This window comes from Cricetulus griseus (assembly GCF_003668045.3).
Source record: "Cricetulus griseus strain 17A/GY chromosome 1 unlocalized genomic scaffold, alternate assembly CriGri-PICRH-1.0 chr1_0, whole genome shotgun sequence".
NCBI classification, from domain to species: Eukaryota; Metazoa; Chordata; class Mammalia; order Rodentia; family Cricetidae; genus Cricetulus; species Cricetulus griseus.
This window is the reverse complement of record NW_023276806.1, coordinates 88,457,332-88,477,927: the sequence shown is the minus strand read 5'-3', so window position 1 is coordinate 88,477,927 and position 20,596 is coordinate 88,457,332. Positions and strand designations below refer to the sequence as shown.

Below are 20,596 nucleotides of genomic sequence, written 5' to 3'. Positions count from 1 at the left end.
GAAGATTTCAACCATTATTTTAGGGGAATTGCAGAATTAGAAAATGTTGGAATGTGGCCCAAGAATGAAACTGTATGAGGAGAATTCTGAGTGCTTGTGAGAAAATGCCAAGAAAACAAGACATGAGTCTTGTGTTATCAATTTCTTCAGAACATATAATTGTTCTTGGAATGCACTCCCATGCCCTTCCCAGAGGTAGCAGGTTGGAGTGAGTTTACTTCAGTTGTTGCTATTCATATGCCTCTGTGGAAAAAATATGTTTTTGCCATGTACAACTTGTCTTTGTGGTTATATACAACTTGAACTCATGAGAATTTCACTAAGGTGACCTTTTTTAATACTCAGGGTATAAATTGCCCAATGCTCTGAATAAAGTTGGCTATTGCATAAGACTTTAGTCCACCTCATTTTTAGGCCCATCACTCCCAGGTTCATGCCACCAACTAGAGATGACAGAAATGATTCACTTTTTTGGGGGGGGGGTTCTTACTTTGCTATTTTCTTGACTAAACAAGCAACATCTTAATTTAAAATTTTATTTTATAAACTTCCTAATATAGTCACCCATATGAAATGAAAACTAAAAAAGAGACTTAAATCTGGACATGGTGGGGAATATCTATAATTCTAGCACTTCAGAAATGGAAGCAGGGAGATCCAGGAATTCAAGTTCATTCTCAACTACATAGCAAGACCAAGCTGGGCTATGTGAGAAAAACCAAAGACGCCTGAGAGGGTAGTGGTAGAGAGAGGGGGAAATTGATTTTATAGCCAAATACCAAAATACTTCAACATATTTAAGAAAAAGTTTAGAATTTAAAATGTTATTTTATTACTCGTTAATAAACACTACTTCAAAGTTTTCATCCCAGGGGAAATTTTTCTATCTTACTTATAAAAGTCATTTACATAACCCTGAAATTCTGACCCAAATTTTTATTAAAATCAAACTGGTCCATCTTTGGGTCACCTTCACCTGACTTAGAGGCAGAACATTACAGAATACAAAAAGCAATTCTGGGAATTTTGGTAAATTCATAAAAACATAGTCACTCAGCCAACAATCCATTATCAGCTGAAAAATTGTGATCTTCCACACTGGTGATTTGTCAGCAGCTCCCAGGCCATCAAAGCTAGGGTCACCACCATGCTGAAGGTACGTAATGTTAAACATGCTGCCTCTGAAGGAGCAGAAGGAGCTGAAGCATCCAGGAGATGAACAAGTTTTGCCAGGACTCCAGCTCTCTCTGCCCTGGATCACCAGAAGATTCCAGACAGGAAGGAACAACATTCAGAAGCCTTGTCCGTGGCTGCTTCCCTGGAGGACTATTCTCGGGACAATTAGGTCCCTTGCTATTTTGAAATTCTGCAACTGCCTCATTACTCCAGTCACTGTTAAGTGCTGTAATCATAGCTCTGCTTCCTCCAGCCAGAGCAAGGGCGATTGAGACATCAGAGTCTAACACCGCAATCGCAATGCAAACATTCAAAGTCATGTTAGGTCCATCCCTTCTTGAAGCTCAGAAAACATTTGCAAGGCAGTGATGCTCTAACAATAGAGGAAATTTCTGGTGACAGCACAGAAGCACCTGTGATCTTCAGAACTTACCCAGTCACCACCACTCGTTACTTACAAGTCTATCCCTAAGTGAACAGTGACCAGAAGGACTCCATTTCTAAACACCCAGGTCAGGTCGAAACTAATCAGCAAGGTCAGCATCACTGAAAACACATCTGAAAAGTGCCTTCCTGTGTCCTCCCAGTGTGATGAGCCAGGCCTTCAAGCTCAAGCCAGGCTTGGCAGTGTGACTCATTTAGGGCAGCTGTGAGCAATGTCACAGTGGCCATCAGCTACCAGAAGTAGACACAGAGCTATGCCAACAAGTGATGATTACTGTGTTTGAACATGGTGTTCTCTGATGCTGATTACTCCAGCTACCCAAGAGCTAGAGCTGGAATGCCCCCCAAACCAACTGATTTTTAGCCCTATTTTGACCCACTCTCACCCACACTGTGTCCTGGACCTTCCTGACAACAAAAAATGGGGTCTTCCCCATAGGTTACCATGCTTTTATCCAGAATGGGGAATTACTCAGGAAGCTGAATGAAGTATCTATTACCTCTGCAGCCATCATCATATCCATGAGCAAATCAGCTGCAAAGCAGCTTATCTTCAGGGATTAGCTGTTTCCCAGTTCAGAATGCACTTTTTAAAATACAGTTGTCTGCCTTCTATTCTGTAAACAAAAATGCCCAGGCTTAAAGCAATCTAACAGTTTCTCCATAAAGCCATGTTCACATAGGAACCTTTAAACAATCTACCACAGTGATTTTTAAAGGTTTAAAAATGAATATCTTATACAAGATAATTCCTGACATTTTGTTGTTTTGTTTTTGTTTGAGACAGGGTCTTACTATGTAAACCAGGCTGGTCTCAACCTCAAAGATTCCCATTTCTGCCTCCCAGTATTGGGGTGTGTGCCACCATGCCTGGCTCAGTTAACTGGAGATTAACTTCTTTATTCTTATTTTCTTTTTTATTATTTTGTTGTTGTTTATTTGTGGTGTGTGTGTGTGTGTGTGTGTGTGTGTGTGTGTGTGTGTGTGTGTGTGTTATTAGAAGTTGAACTCAGAGCCCATGCCTCACCACAAGATAGGCAAGTGCTCTACTACTGAGCTACACTCACAGTCCAGGACAAGCTTTGTAAACATTCTATTCTGGTTTGTGGAATAACAAATAGACTGCACAGGACATGTAATACTGTGTGTTCATGGCAAATGTGTTAGAGAAGAAACCCTTACTTAAATTTTTATAGCAATAAAAAGTTCACCACAACTTATCAGATCCGGGACTGTCCTCCATTTGACACTGAACTTGAGACACAGACACATCAAAATTCCTGGAAAATAAAAACCCCACTCCTTTCTACTGCTCACACTGCCCGTCAGGCTGGTGGTCTATTTAAAACACGCTTTTCTTCCCCTTGATGTGAGGAACTCTTCAGTTTTCCGCTAATTCTCCTAAGGTCACTGAAGGGAACGGGAGAGAAGCTGCAGTGGAACACTACAAGTCCCCTTTGCTGAGAAGTGACAGCGCACATTGCTTCTTGATGTTCAGCGTTTGATGTTTCTCAAACCCATCACAGTCCCAACATGGACCTGCCCTGTGAGGCCAAGCGTTCCAAATGGCCTGTAAGTTTAGGGGTACACACTGGGAATCTTAGCACTGCGGAGGTTGAAGCAAGACTGAAGGTCAGCCTGACCTGTACAGCAAGGCTCTGTCTCAAAACCACCACAGTGGGTAAATAGATAATAAATAAATAATTTGTTGTAGTCTTATTGGAACTGGTATCTTTTGAATGTGTCTATCTCCTTATGCCCTAAGTTGTTCCTTGAAATAGGTTAATTTGTTCACATTTCCTTCATTGCTTTATTTTTTCTCAACACTTGTTATTAATGTTTTATATGCATATAAAATATTTTATTTATATATATATTTATATTTATATAAAAAGAGCAATAATGGCAATTATTATGCATCAATAGCAGCAACAACTTTTCCAGGTTCTGCAGTCCTTTGAACAAAATTGTAGAGACATCCAGCACTCTCCATTTTAAAAAACAAAAAAAAACACTTGTTACTAATGTTTTATATGCATATAAAATATTTTATATGTATATTTATATGTATATGAACATCTATATACATATAATTATACATAATATTATGTTTATAAATACATGTATCATGAACACAGAGACATCCAATCTCTTACTTGGTTTTATTGTCCGTCTCTATATTCCTTCAGTGAATTCTCTCTGGGAACAGTCTCATAGGCACATCGAGAAATGTGTTGTACTAGTCTCCTAGGCATTCCTCAATCGAATCAGATTTATAATCAATATTAACAAGCATACACAATTTATCCAAGCAATAAATATGCAATGTGCTGCACTAACCTGATACGTCTGCCTTGGACGTGAAGAATAGATGTGCTCAACTTACCTATGTACAAATATCAAGTATGGAGTAAGAATGTCCAAGGTAGGACTGTTACAGTGTTTTTCCTGCAGCCACAGTCAAGTCAATAGTAACATCACCAGTCCTGTTGTGTGGAGACTCAAATGAGAGAAAGCTAGAATGATGGGGCTACAAGTTACAGGGACCAACAGTGAGGAGTAAGGCTGGCTTCTGAACATTACCAGTAAAACAAGGACTTATCAAGAAAGAAAGGATGGAGAATTCAGGAAGACAAGCACTGAGCCAGTCAACAATAGCCAAAAGTAAACATAACTCAAATAATTGTCAGCCAACAAATGCATTCAAAAATGTGGGCTAGAGCTTAGAGAGATGGTTCAGTCTGTAACATTTGCCTTGCAAGCATGAGGATCTGAGCTCAATCCCCAGATCCCAGATAGAGAAAGCCAGGCATTGTGGGATATAATTGTGTTCCCAGGACTAGAGGGTAAGACAGGTAGATACTAGGGGTCACTGACCAGCCAGCCTTGGCTAGTTGATAAATTCCAGGGCCATGAGAGACCCTGTTGCAAAAAGTAAGGCAGGCAGTACCTATTGACACCAAGGTGGTCCTCTGGCCTCCACATGCATACACACACCAGTACACAAACAAATGTGCATATGAACAATTTGGGTTATCCATATAATTGCAGTTACTCAGCTACCAATACATGCCACCACATGGACAACTTTGAAAACAACATGCTAAGTAAAAGAGACTAGGCAAATGCCACATAAAATTCCATTCACATGAAATTTCTACAATAGGAATTCCATTAAGACAGAAGAAGGCTCATTAGAAATTCCAGGGCCTGGGGTGAGAACCCTCTACATTCAGGGATCCAAACAAACCACCCTGGAGATGCAGAAAAAGTTGAGAAAGTATGTTCCTGTGATGGCTGTGTGCAGCATTATCAACATATGTAATACCACTATGTCTCACAAATTAAAGGGGTCAAAATGGTCAAGCTGTTATATTTAGATCACTCAGAAAATAGTTATCAGTAGCAGCAAGGGATGGAAGAAAGAAAAGATTGCTTAGAACAGTACCTCAGACATAATTGACACAGACTCTTAAGATGCTATTAATTTTATAATTAAGAAAACAATTTTGGAGAGATGGTTTAGCTATTAAGATCAAACTCATTCCAACTCATTCCAGGCATCTTACAACTGCCTGTGACTCCAGCTCCAGGGAATTCATTGCTCTCTTCTGGCTTCTGTAAAAGTGTGTGTGTGTGTGTGTGTGTGTGTGTGTGTGTGTGTGTGTGTGTGTGTGTGTGTAATAAATACATAAATATAAAATAAAACTATTTTAAAAATTTAAATCCCTCCAGCTACATTAGCAACTACACTAATGGTGTCATTTGGCTCACATATGTTTTCTCCTTCCCACTCTATTTTCAGACACTCCAACTCCCCAGGTGTCTAGGTATAGTACTTCTTAAATCCTGCAGCTTCCATCTTCATCTGTCTGAGCATGTCCATGAACTTTAAAGGCTGAGAACACAGTGCCCAGGAGGAAACATAACACGAAAGCCCTCAGTCAGAGCCTCCAGCAGATATCGACAATCCAAATCCTGCAGCTAGCTGGGAGGATTACACACACTACGCTCCCCTTCCACACTCAAACAAAAGACTCAGACTTGATTTGACCTGCACCACCCCAAAAGTTAGCATTGCCCAACAACTCAACACAAAACTTTTTTACAATTATGGTACACCTTGTTTTGTATCTATTTCTTAAACACTAGCTAGCCGAACAAATTCTACATAGCTTATTGCTTTTATAGGTTTTCTGTCTGCAAATGTTAAGGTAGCTACCTACTACTGATGAAAAACCACTCCTTGGGGTAGAATGATGCATGAGAAATTGATTCATAATCATCTGATCAGTTATTGAGTTCCTTTAAAGTCTGAACTCATTAAAATATTGTATATATTAATTGGTAGGTTACTGAATTCATTCAAGTTTTGTATATATTAATTGGAAAGTTACTGTAGAGGTGCTCTGGCTTACACAAGAAAGAATTTCTTACATCACAGAATAAAACATTAGAAGGCAGTTAGAGAGTTAGTTTGTTTAACACTTCAAGAAGTCATTAAAAATCCAGCTTTTCTTGGAGATGGCTCAGCAGTCAATAGGACCTACAGGACCTAATGTACTTGCAGAGGGCCTGGACTTGGTTCCCAGAAGCCACATGGTGTCTCAGGACCTCCTGCAATCCCAGTTCCAAAGAATCTGATTGCTTCCTCTGGACTGCACAGGCACAGCACACACATGGTACATATCCATACATGTGGGCAACACACACATAAAATAGAAGTAAATAAAACATTTTTAAAACCTCCATTCTTCCACCTTTCTTCCACTATGGTAACCATAAGCCAGTAAGTTGCCAAAAGGGCTGAACAGTAGATCTGCATATCTTAACTTTAGTTCAATCCACTTCACAATTTGTAAAAGGAAAGAAAATCTCTTCCCCTCCCTCCTTCCCTCCCTCTCTCTCTCAGTTTCAAGACAGGATTTTCCCTGTGTAACAGCTCTGGCTGTCCTAGAACTCACTTTGTAGACCAGGCTGGCCTCAAACTCACTAAGATCTGCCTGACTTTGCTTCCCAAATGCTGGAATTAAGGGTATGAGCCACCATAGCCTGGCAATATACTCTTTCTTATGAAATGAAGATGTCCCTGAGAGTAGTAGCCAAGCAGAAGTTGGGGAAGAAGGGACTCAAAGGGGACATAGCTTCATGTTAGAACATTTGCTTAATGTGCACGAGGTCCTGGTTCGATCCCCAACTCCAAGCAAAAATCCTTCTGAGCTTTACTGGTGACATTGTTGAGAGATTGTGTTGATTCTCTTCCTTTTACTCTTGTTATGGCTCAGCTCTCTGAGTGATCTTTAAGTATTCCATCTAAAGAATACACTGGGGGCTGGGCGGTGGTGGTGCATGCCTTTAATCCCAGCACTCGTGAGGCAGAGGCAGGCGGATCTCTGTGAGTTCGAGACCAGCCTGGTCTACAAGAGCTAGTTCCAGGACAGCCTCCAAAGCCCTGTCTCGAAAAACCAAAAAAAAAAAAAAAAGAAAGAAAGAATACACTGGGGCTGAAAGGTGGCTCAGTGGTTAAGAAAACACACTGTTCTTTCACAGGACATGAGTTCAATTCCCAGAACCCACAGTCAGTCAGCTCCAGGAAATCTGATGCACTCTGACCTCCTCATACATAAACATACATATGTACATGTAAATAAATAATAACTGAAATATATTTCAAAAAATAAAAAAGAACACACTATCAAGTATATGCCGTACTTCACTGTAAGAAAATACCTTTCATGTGCTCAGCACATCTGTTCACCTCAAGACCTCTCTGAAAGAGTCTCCTTTTTACCCTCATCAAACACAGACGAGAGAAGCAACTCTTCAAAACTACAATACCACATAAACCACCAGCCAATCACATGCTCCCCTCTGGTATCAGTCCCCACAAGGAAGGAAGTTTAAGCAGACAGAAAACAGAGACAAAACCTTTTAGACACTGCAAACACACGATGGGCATGCGGGACAGCTGGTTATGTTCACAGTGCTTATCCCTCCTTTTCCTCAAACAGCCACTGGGACTTCATTTTGGATTCATACAATGATGTTTCTAGTTTTTCTTTCTGCATGTGATTGCTAATTTGTGAAGTCCTGAACTTTGTGCTCCATCCAACACTAGAAATTATTCAGGCATGCTGCCATGTTCATAATCTTAAGGCCTCCAGCTTCCCAGATTACACAAAATCTATCTCTCGTTATTTAATTAATAAAAACACAATGTCATGCAACACTGCTGTAGAATAACTTCTATTCGCAACATGTCCAATCCCCTAGTTAGTTGCTTCTAACTATAATCAATAAAAACTGATAAATAAATCACAGGCATCTATGCAGGAAAGTGATTAAAGTGGATGACTGCTTGCCATAATATTGGAACAAAGTCTAGGTGAAAATATTAATGAATAAAAGATCCTGACTCTGGAAAAGCCAGTAACTGACACAAACACTTACTACATTTCTTAAAACTTAAATTCAACTTTAAACTAAATGATGGCATACCACATGTATTGTCTAATATTCTTAAATAATCGAATTAATAAATATTTATTAAACAAGTAAACAAAATTAGAAAGTTCATGTGCTATATCACTGAGCTGAAAAGAAATTCATCAGAGAACCTTCATCCAACAACTGATGGAAACAGATGCAGAGACCAGCAGCCAAACATTAGGCTGAGCTCGAGGAACCCTGCTGAAGAGAGGGAGGAAGGATTATAGGAGCATTAGGAGTCAAGGACATCACAAGAAAACCCACAGAAACAACTAACCTGGCTCATAGGAGCTCACAGAGTCTGAACCAACAACCAGGAAGCCTGCATGGGACAGACCTTAGCCATCTACATATATGTGACAGTTGTGTAGCTTGGTCTATTTGTGAGACTCCTAACAATTAGAGCGAGGCCTAATGCATGCATGTAAGCCTACATATTTGCAGGATACTATATACATAATAAAGAAGTCTTAAAAAAAAGATTCCCATAAACCAAACATCCTTGGTTCCCAAAGATGCAAGTGCAAACCTACTGAAGACATCTAAAATCACAGTGCCTGAGCAGCAGGAAGGACCTATGGTGAAGAAAGGAACAACGCAGGAGAAATTCAAAGGATGAATAGCTACAAGTGTGTTCTGCATGCTCTGGTTTGCTATGGTGCTAGTGTGTTGCCCAAAGATCCATGTGTTAAGGGGCTGGAGAGATGGCTCAGCGGTTAAGAGCACCGACTGCTCTTCCAGAGGTCCTGAGTTCAATTCCCAGCAACCACATGGTGGCTCACAACCATCCATCATAAGATCTGGTGCCCTCTTCTGGTGTGCAGATATACATGGAAGCAGAATGTTGTATACAAATAAACAAATAAAATCTTTAAAAAAAAAAAAAAAAGATCCATGTGTTAAAAGCACAGGCCCTTGTGTGATGAAGGTGTTGAAATCACAGAACCATTGAGAGGCAGAGCCTACTGGGAGGTGACTAGAGAACTGGAGTGGCCACCAATGAGAGAGAATAATGGGGTAATTTATTCCTGCCACTGTGGATTATTTATAAAAGAAGTGTCTCCCTCTCTCTGTGTGTCTTGCCATGAGCTCTCTTCTAAACACACTCCTGCCTTTGTGATGCCACCTGCCAAGAAGCTCTCAACCAAGAGTTATTGCTTCTATGAACCTAGCTTTGACATCTTATTGTGATACCTTGCTTCAGGTATTTTGTTATAGCAACCAAAAAGATACTAAGACACTGCTTTTTTCTTCCCACCTTGCAAAACAACAGGCTGCTCTCACAGCCAGTGCCCACCACCCCAGGTCATCTGTGAGGCTCGTACTAATCATACTCTTGCCCATCACATTAACTTTCCTATGAACTTGAATAGACTCTGTGAAACTCATCTCTGTCTCTGATGATCAGCTGCAGGAAAGACGTGTGAACCACAGAGTTGTAGGATGCCATTTCCAAGCCAGCCAAAGCAAACGCAGTCTGCAGGAAAGAGGAATGAGGCAGACAAGGGAGGGCACAGAGATCAGAGCTGGGCAGCCAGGACTTCCTCTGCTCTTATTTCCTTTGAAGCTTGGTCACCCTGGAGATGACTCACTATTGAAGCTGCCCAAGTAATAAAATTGCAGGGTAAAACAGAGCTCTAAATGGCAGAGGGGTAAAGTGTGGTAGCTGGACCTCTTTTACGGACTCTGTGTGCCACAGAGGGGGGTTGCAATGAGTGACCCACGATGAGGTAATGGTCACAAAGAGCACCCTGACTGAGTGGAGAGTGGGATGGAATGGAGCAAGATTACAGTCAGGAGACTGATGTGATAACTTGCACTGTGGTCCTGGGATGTGTCACTGTTAAGGTAGAACACTGGCTACCAGTATATCTAAAGCAGATGAGCTATTTCTTTTCCAAAATGTATACTTTATATAACATCTAAATATTAAATAAACATTCATTTTCTAACTCCAGCATCAATGAGATATCAGACCAAAACAAATGCCATGATTATGCAATTAAATCAAGAAGACTAGACTTGAGATTAAGCCACCACCAAGTTCCCAGTAGTTAGCAGAGGCATGGTTGAGAACTGTCCTGGAGAATGGAGAATGACACCCTGCCACTGTGTTCCAGCACTTCTTGGACTGGGTGGTCCTTTCATGACTATCTCAGTGAATTCCAACAAGTGAATCCACAAGGTATCAACACTCGGCTAATTCCACAAAAGCTTTCTACACTTGACTTTATCCAAAAGGTCAAGAAGTAATGTCCCAAAATCCATCGAAATCCTTTATGATTTGGAGCTTTCTATACTTCCAAGTATGCCTGTATCCGAAGCCAGAAAAAGAGGTACCAGTTAGGTGTTTAAAGAGACCATCAAGGCTCTACAATAAGAAAGGCTTCTTTCACTATAATCCCCCAAGCACACATCTGGCATGTTACCTGGAAACCATGTTTAAAACTGACTTTCAGTTTGGCAAGAAGGCTCACTGTGTAATTTCTGCTTGAATCCTAGGACATAAACACAAACTAAATGAATGTGGCTTTTTCTTTCAAAACTGATTTTTAACCTAAAACAGAAAGTGCAAAACAAATTCCTTCAAAATTGCAGCCAGAATGAGGCAATTGGATTCTTGGTACTGGAATCACAGTGGCTGTGAGCCACTATGTGGTTGATTTCCCCAATACATATTCTCTCATCACAAAGTACTCCCTTAATTAGAAGTCTGAAGTTTTCAGACTTTTGTGCCAAACTAACCTTTTCCTCTTTATAAGTCAAATGCCTCAGGTAGTTTGTTGTAGTAACATAGAAATCACTAATACACCCAGTCATGTTTGGTATGTTTTTGTTTTATATGTTCAATTACTACATCCATATTGGAACAAAAAAAGAATTCCCAAATAACTCCTCTTCTTTTAGTATAAACAGACACCTCCTTTTAAAATTAAACCCAAACAGGGTATGATAGCACATGCCTACAATCCAGCAATCAGATGGGAGAGGCAGGAGGATCACTGAGAGTTCAAAAACAGCCTGATCTGGTTTACATAGTGATTTTTTAGGTCATCAAAGGCTACATATCAAGACACTGTCCTGGGGTAGAGGATGGGGGAGCTGAAGAGATGGTGCAGTAGTTAACAGCACTTGCTGCTCTGCTAGATGACAGAATTTGGTTTCCAGTATTCACATGGGGTTGTTCAAAAATACCTATACTCCAGGGGATCCAACACCATCTTCTGGACCCTGAGGGCACCCATACACAGACAAACCCAATAAATCAAAGATAAAAATAAATATTTAAAAAATCAACCCCAAGCCATTGTGGTGACAGTGGGTCATCAAGACTCTTATGAATGACTCCCTCTGAGCAGAGATGTGCAGGCCACATAGAGCAAAGCTTCTTCCTTCCTTCAGCAGGGAACAGCCAGCTGACAGCCTCAGACTGTGGGAAGCAGAGAGAGAGTAGCTGCCACTGATGGGCACTTCACCATCTTCAAAGCCCCTTCAGCCACTTCTTCCATGAGACAAAGAGGGTGATGTCTTGAGGTCCACCATAGACCCAAATCCTAATGTCTGATCATTCTGAGATAGCTCCATCCAGAGAAGAGAGCTGCCCAGACACTCCTGACTCAACATGTCATAAACAAATGCTCCATTGACACCACCTGAAGACTGCTGGACACAGAACAGTGTGTCACATGACACAGAAGATGCAGGTGTGAGAGGGAATTGGGAGTTTGGGTCCATAATTTTCTTTAGATATTTTATTTTGCTATACATGGTTATTTATGGCCACTTTCATGAAGGATACAATATCCTCTAAGCATATTCCCATATCCCACACCCCACACCTCTGTCTCTCCTCTTCCTATTAATTCCCTAAGTTCCCCTGGACAGTGTTTTTCTAACTCCATGTCATCTGTTTGTATACATCTCTATAAAATTCAGGACCCACAAATGAGAGAAAATAGTATTAGTCTTTCTGAGACACATTTCATTCTCTTATTCCCATCTATTTTCCTGTTAATGTATAATTTCATTTTATAATGAAAAAAATTCCATTGTGTATATAAACCACATTTCTTTATCCACTCCTCTGTTGATAGGTATGTAGTTTGGTCCCTATTCTCAACAGTGCAACAAAAGACATGATTTGCAATTATCTTTGATATGTTGTTGTTTAGATAAAAACCCAGAACTGATCTAGCTGGGTCATATGGTCTCTCTATTTTTACCTCTGTGAATCTGTGGCTGGACTAATTTATGCTCTCGGCAGCAGTGTGGAGCTTGCCCACATCCTCACCAGCATTTGTTGTTATTTGTTTTCTTATGACTGCCATTCTGCTTGAGGTGAGATGGAACCCCAGTGTTTCATTTGCACCTCTGATGGCTATTGATGTTGAACATTTTCTTCATATTGGCCATTTTGTACTTTGCTTTTTGAGAGCTGATTATTCATGTCATCAGCCCAGCTATTGATTGAGTTACTCAGATTTCTTTTGTAAGATTTTGTTGTTTGTTGCAATTGCTGTTTGCATATTCTAGATAGTAATGCTCTGTCAGATGTATAGCAAGCAAAGTGTTTCAAGGAAGTCTTCCACATCTCCTGGTTCTCTACAACAGAAGCATAGCCCAGCAGCTCAGGGTCAGATGGAAATGAAACAAGAAAACAGCAGAGTCAAGCAGGGGACAAGAAGAGCAAGGCAGGTGAGATGCAGGCAAAGGTCTTCAATGAAGCTTTTTTTTAATTTAAAAACAATTTGAGGCAGATCTCTGTGAGTTTGAGGTTAGCCTGGTCTACAAAGCTACACAGAGAAATCCTGACTCAAAAAAAAAATCAAAAAATTCTTTCATTTTACATAAAATTCCCCTTCCCTCCCTTTTTCCCCGACCCACACTCCCCCCTTCCTATGCCTCATCCACTCTTCAGAGGGGGTAAGGACTTCCTTGGGGAGTCAGCAAAGATTGGCAGGAACAAGCCCCTCCCCCTGTATGGAGACTGAGCAAGGTTTTCCGCCATAGAGAATGGGCTCCAAAAAGCCAGTACCCAGGACAAATCCTGGTCCCACTGCCAGCCCCCGCCCCATAGATCAAGTCACATAACTGTACCCACATTAGAGGGCCCAGTCTGGTTTCATGCAGGTTCCCCTGCTATCAATCCATAGTTCATGAACTCCCACTAGCTCAGGTCAGCTGTCTCTGTGGTTTTGAAGCCTCCCTCTTGTTCATATGATCCCTTCTCCCTCTCTTCAACTGAACTCCAGAGGCTCAGTCAGCCCAGTGCTCTGCTTCAGTTACTGCATGTAGGTTCTATGATGACAATTAAGGTAGTCACTAATCTGATTAAAGAGAAAGGTCCATTCAGGTACCCTCTCCACTATTGCTACTATCTGGCGTCATAGTTGTGGATTCCTGGAAAATTCCCTAGCGTCAGGTTTCTCCTTAATCCCATGATGGCTTCCTCTATCAAGATATCTCTCCCTCTCTGGCCCTCCTCCAACTAGACCTTTTTGATTCCTCATGTTCCCATCCCCCATCCCACCCCTTTTTACCCCCCCCCCCAGTTTACCCAAAAGATCTTAACTGTTTTGCCTTCCTGGGACCCTGGATGTGTGTCCCTCTTAGGGTCCCCCTTTTTACCTGGCTTCTCTGGGGTTGTGGATTGCAGCCTCTTCTAAAGGAAAGAAAAGCAGTGGGGCAGCCAGACTCAGTATTGAGTTTGTAAATAACTGTAGTCGGCTGCAGAGACATAGGGCCTGTCCCTCCATGCCTGGTACCTGACCGTGGGTTGCTGGGGGCAGGTGGATGATGGCCCATGTTGAAGAAGCTAGCAAAGGAGGTGGCTGAGCAAAGGAATGAGGGACAGAGTGTGGATTGATTGGCTTGCCTGTAAAACATTGGCTTACACATGAAGCTTTTCTATCTCTGGGAATTGACCAACCCTGGGAGAATCCATCCATCCAGGGTCCAAATAAAAATTAAAAATAAAATAAAACATTAAATCACAGAAAACAAGCTGGATGGTGGTGCACGCCTTCAATTCCAGCACTTGGGAGGCAGAGGCAGGTGGATCTCTGTGAGACTGAAGCCAGCCTGGTCTACAGAATGATTTCCAGGACTATCAAGGCTGTTACACAGAGAAATCCTGTCTTGGGAAGAGGAAAAACAGTAAATAAAAGAAATCATCATCCAGACATTGTTTTCCCACGCATATGGGCAACCTACGACCCATCAATCATGGTCCAGCCAATAACTCGCAAGTCACCAAGTGCTTCCGTTCTCCCAAGCGGCACACATGGCTTCTCCTCAACCCCTCTCTGTCCACACTGCTCAGGTCTTACCTCCCACTAAGCACCTCTCTAGCCTATTAAATGACACCCTGGACACTTGCTAGTACCACAGCCCTTCCTTATCTCTCCCCTCCCCAACACAGACCTTCCCAACATGCAACTCCAGTCTCTGCATTCCATGCTCAACTCTTTTAAAAAATGTTGGGCTAACCTTTTAATAGTGTGTGAAACTGCACCTCCAAGTCCAGATTAGGAGTCATCTCAAAATCCTTGAGACAACTATCCTACTAATACTAGCTTCCCTTTTATCTTATCATCCTCCGCACAACCAGGACAGGTTGTCACCACAGCTGAGAACACGGGATGAAGACGGGGCAGAACTCTTCAACAGCACCTAGCAAGCCCCTCCTTGCCAGTCAGCTTTATTTCCTGCACCACATGCCTCATGCTCCACATTGATTCATAGTCTGTCTATCTTTCTGTGTCTCTCTATCTCTGTCCCTATGTCTCTGTCTCTCTGTCCCCCACCATCACCTGCTCAAGCAAATCTATGATATCCTGGATCCTTTTTTGCTAGGTTGATTTATGATTAAAATATTTCAATGAAGCAATGAATCAAAAGGAATGTTATAACACATATCTGCAGCAGCTCTAAAACATATTTACAAATTTTTGGACACCCTTCCCTGAGAAAAGTATGTTTCAATATGGGCTAGCCTCGGTGACTTGATTTTAACAAACAGAATGTGTCAACAGAACAGACACTGATACAGAGACAGGGTTTGTGGCTGTATAGAATGAGCTATCACCTTCATTCTTGATTTCTAGCTCTTTCCCACAGAATCAAACAATTCTGCATAAATGCTATATCACCCAGGGCCAAACACATTTGCTTTTCCTATTCAGTAGGCTGAAGATGTAAAAGCATAGCTAATAAAAAATGCATGAAATCTTAACCTAAGAGTCAAAATGCAAAATGAATGCACTCCCCTGCCATAAAAACAAGCATTTATACTCAATTTAAAGGACTCCCTACACACACTTTAACAGTGTTGGGATGAAAGACCTTGTGACTGCTTCACTCAATGGTGCCTAATAAAAATATTCCCAGGGACAGTTCTATCAAGCTGACACCCATTTCCTGAAGTTTGTTCTTCCAAATTAGGAATCTTTTAGATAGATCAAAAGACACAAGTAACAGGAAATTACATTTTCTTTGCACATCAACAAAGCAGTCAATTTAGGAAACCAGAGAGAACAAAAGACGTACACAGAGCTTAGGCAAAGCCAGTGTGCAGAGGCCCCGGGTGAACACGCCCAGACAGACTGAGGTATGGAAAGGTTTTAGCTAATGCCTGGCAAACACTTAAATCTAAATCACACCCTGACTCAGAAACCAGATTTTTTTTCGCAATAGTCTTTCAAACAATAAATTAAAATTTCTTTAAAGTCTGAGATGAAATATTTTAACAAATCTGAAGAAAGGGTCTTCAGGCACATGAGGCACACAGCAAGGACTTCGAAGCATTAATATCCACTGTCAGACTAACGCCCTGCTCCAGTAGTCCTGCCACCATTCTCCGAGGGAGGAAGTTTGTAGGGTTTTACCTGCGATATTTACCTCAAGTTATTGGAAGAGGGATTTTTACATGTTTTCCTTGAGAACCTGAAGTTATTAAAATTGGCTCCTAGAGGCAGTAGGGGAGGGGAGCATAATATAGACAGTGACATAGTTACGATAAAATCTCCAGGCCTTGGTGTAGCAACCAAAGAGTCTATCCACAGGGTCAGAGCTTAGACATTTCATTATCTCCAGTTCCAAGGAGAAACAATGGAGTGGTACTGAAAATTTCTCAGTGATCAGCTTCAGTTTTCTTATGTCCACCAAGTCAGGTTCAAGACAGAGAAATGGGCAGGGGAGCCATTACCAAATGATGCTGAGAGTGTTGCACAGAACTCTGGGAACACAACCCTGGCTGTGCAAGACCAACTGTGGCCTCTGGCTGCTTGCTAGCTTCCAGCTGTGGTGTCCTCCCCAGCAGGCTTCTCCCTTTTGAAAAATCTTACCCACTCAGGTGAATGCCAAGCTTTCAGTGGATAGAAAGGCTTGCTCAGCTCACACCTCAATTTCCTAAAGTGTCAGTTATTCATAGTCGCTGCCAGTCGCTCTACTTCAACGAAATAGTGAGTGCTTAGTGTGTCCTGGGTGCTAAGATAGCACAGTGAGTGAGCAAGACAGAATGAGTGCCTGTCTCCATTAGGCAAGCATGAGTGACATAAAACAACAAATTAGGCAACAAAATGTCATAGCATTTGTCGTATTGACCCCCAAATGTCTGGTAGGACAGAAAAACAAAGCAAGTAACAGACTCTACCCAGGCTTCTCTGTAGAGGTGGCCTGATGTCTGTGTTCTGAGGCCAAAGAGCAGATAGGCAAGAAACACAGTGTCCCACAGTTCCTTCCCAGGCACCACCATTGCTGAAAAAGCTGTGATTGGGCATGAGGAAATGCAGGGCCTCTGGAGCCTTTCAAGCAGGGAGGCTACCCTATTAGCTGGGCTTTTGTTTTGTTGGTATTTGGTTAATTGACTGGTTAACTGATTTTTGAAACAGGATCTTCTATAGGCCAGGTTGGCCTTGAACTTATTTCCATAGCCAAGAATATCCCTGAACTTCCAATCCTCCTGCCTCTCTACCTTCTAAGGGCTGGGACTACAGGTATGGGACATCAAGCCCAGTTCAGGTGCTAGGGATGGAACCCAGGGCTTCAGGCATGCTAGGAAAGCACTCTGCCGACTGCGCAACAGGACCAGCCCTAGGGTGGCCTTTTTCTGAAGATCTGCTTGGTTGTGGCTTAGGAGGGCAAGACTTGGGCTCAAAGGACAATTGGAGCCTGAGCAAACAGGGGGATACTCAACTAGAAAAGACCTATGATACATGTGAACTCATACTTTGGATCCTGATTCAAGCAGCTGTCTTTAACCTTAATTTAGAAGTGTGCCTGAATCTGCCTGAGGCCAGTAAGACCAGAAAGCCCCCAAGAGGCAGCTCAAGCCATGCCTTCATTGCCCTCCACAACTGCCTAATATTCTGATTAAAAACAGTTCAGGCCCCTCCAAGGAGTAGCACACAATTATCTCCACCCAGCTTCTCCCAGATGGAAGTGTGTGCCTCCAGCTCAGGGAAGAGTCAAAAAACATGAACACAGGCTCTCTGAAGGCTCAGACTATCTTTTTGGTTGTAAGCTAAAGGCCCACAAAGGTTAGCACCTTAAGGTGGGTATGGTAAAATTGAGCAGCAGTTATCACTAAGAGAAGTCAGTTTAGGGGCTGGGGCCAAGGATAAATTATACATTTTTGAGGCTAAGATGGCAGTCCAATCAAAGTAATACTAGCAACTTGGAAGATGTCTGTACAACTATACTTCCCTTGCTGGCTTTGAAATGACAGCACCTGTAGTCCTAAGGTCAAAGTGTGGTTCACAGACTGTGCACATTAGTGGACAATACCTAGTAGCTGTAAGGAAGATGAAGAATCAGAAGAAGATGAGGAGGATGCAAAACTCTTAAGTATGTCTAGGAAGTGATCTGCCCTGGAATAAAAAATAAAATGATTAAGAAGATGATGATGACTTCAATAAAAAAAAAAAACTGAAGAAACATCTCCAGTGAAGAATCTGTGAGATACTCCAGCTGAAAATCAATACTTGCACAAAAATCAACCAAGAATGGAAAAGACTTAAAGCCATCAAACCAACACCAAAAGATCAAGAATCCTAAAATTGAAAAAAGAAAAAAGTCTTAGGTTATAGAAGTATCTAATTCTGTAGAAGACATTCAGGCAAGAATACAAAAAGTGGTTCATGTCCCAGTGTGGAACCTGAGTTCATCAGTTATGTGAAGAACTGCTTCCGGATGACTAACCAGGAAGCTATGCAAGGTCTCTGGCAGTGGAGGTAATGGCTTTGAGAAAATGGTTTACAGTTGCCCAGCCCAGGATGAGTGCTTAGGTGTAGGATGGACTCTGGTGCTATTCAGGAAAGCTAGTGTCCAGGCTCCTGCCTGGGAGAGGTGGAGTCATCATGGGAAAAGGGAGGCAGGACATTTGCTCCAGGGCTGCTTCCTTCAGATGGTGTAGATAGGGACCAGACCTGATAGCAGTGGCCAGTGATGCTGCAGAAGATAAGAGCCATCCTGACCATGGCTCCAGCCCAAGAGCTGCTGGGTTCCTCCTGCCACAGATTCCTGTTAACCACTGAACTGACCACGAAACCACTGCCATATGTGTGACTGTCAGTGGAGTCATACATTTTTCAGGAAGTGGACGAATAATTTGCAACATGTGCTTTTTCCTCACATTCAATGAGCTCTGATGGAGACAATAGGAAAAAGACAAACCTTTGGGGCCTGGTAAGTGTGCCTATAACCACAGTACTGGAATGGGGAAGGGCACTGAGGATCACCCCAGCCAGCCTTGGCTACACAGCAGGACCCTGTCTCAAGAACCTTCGGTAATAGTAACACTAATAACTATTACATATAAATGGTTACAATGGGGCTAGAGAGATGGCTCAGCAGTTAAGAGCACTGACTGCGCTTCCAAAGGTCCAGAGTTCAATTCCCAGCAACCACAAGGTAGCTCATAACCATCTGTAATGAGATTTGGTGCCCTCTTCTGGCCTGTAGGCATACATACACAGGCAGAACACTGTACACATAATAAATAAATAAATAAATCTTTTAAAAAAATAAATGGTGACAGTATAGAGACAAACACAGAGAAGTTAGCACAAAGCATGCCTAGGAGTGCTAATACTTAAAGAGATGGCAATTAAACAATGATAGTCTATCGCTAACTATATTTAAAAGATTGACACTGTCTGCTGTTTGCTAGAATATGAATAAGTAGTAGACACATTCTCATACACCTGGGGAGAACTATAGCAACATCTACTAAATACTTAAACACTAGAAGTTCACACGTCTGTGACTTTCATGCATGGAGCATATGAGGCAGGGAATTAATGGGGAGTCACTACAGAATGAGAGGGAGGGAAACATGAAAATAACTAAGGATTTTTTTAAGCCATGAAGAATCATCTATATTTAACTAAAATTATATATAATACATATTATATGTGTATACATATATAGCTTAAATGAAGCTATGCCACTTGGGTTGACAATGCTCTATCCAAGCACCACAGACTATCAAAAATCCCAGAAGCAGACATGAGAAAGCCCTTTCCAAGTTGTTGGTCAGAAGAGTCCAAGAAACTCCCAAGTCAATGCAGGCTATTGCCGTTGCCTTTGGTTGCCTCCTAGGGGTTGAAGGTTAGTCTATACTGGCGAAGACACTATGCACTTCAAACACAGCACTCAGAGGACCCCTTCACACTGTGTCTGACCCGAAAGCCTCCCCACTGAGGACTAATTTTCATAGTATCCAAAGGTGCTGTGCAAGCTTCCAAGGGAGGGAAGCAACCAATATTCCTACCCAGTTTTGACTCCTATGAACCACAGCAATGACCAGCATGGCAAAATAACCCAAAAGGTGCCATAGTGGCATCCGTAGCTTGGTTGTAACCAACAGCAGTCTAATTAGACTTAAGGTCTGCTCAACAGTAGGGAAAACATTCATGTTACTAGAAACCTACTAAACTTTTCTTTCCCAATTTGCTTTTGATCATGGTGTTTCACTGAAGCAATAGAAACCCCAACTAAGACACTAGCCTGTGGCTAGTGAGATCACAGGTCTCATTATGAATTAGAGAATTATCTACTACTGTCATTTTACTAAAGCAGCATAATTCTTAACTGCATTCTAAATGCTGATGCTGATGCCCACAGATAAGCGTAGCTCTCACCCCTCATTGAAGAATCTTCACTTTGCAACAGATGGTGACCATTACAGAATACCACATCTAGTCAAAATGCAGAGAGCAAGAGAATATGGGTGCCCAGTCCCAATGGATACATATATAACGCAATTCCTTCACATAAGGCTCAAGGAACATCACAGAAGTGGGGAGGGAAAGATTGCTAAGAGCCAAAGGACCAGGACATCTGTGAGATTTCATTTCCTAGAAATGTCAGGGAACATGATACCTCCACAATATGGCTGCCTGAGCAAGACCTGAACAAGGACAGTACCAATTGACATGCTAATGTGGAACAGGGAATTCTAGGGGGCCCCACCCCTAGAGAAAGA

At 41.9% G+C, this 20,596-nt stretch overlaps 1 protein-coding gene and 1 pseudogene across 2 annotated transcripts in view; one reads left to right on the top strand and one right to left on the bottom strand.

Annotated features, from left to right (window-relative positions):
• Plch1 (phospholipase C eta 1) overlaps positions 1-20,596 on the bottom strand; it is a 207,416-nt gene that overhangs the window by 109,232 nt on the left and 77,588 nt on the right. The gene's annotated exons all lie outside the window — the stretch shown is intronic.
• On the top strand, positions 3,154-18,345 carry LOC118239456 (annotated as a pseudogene).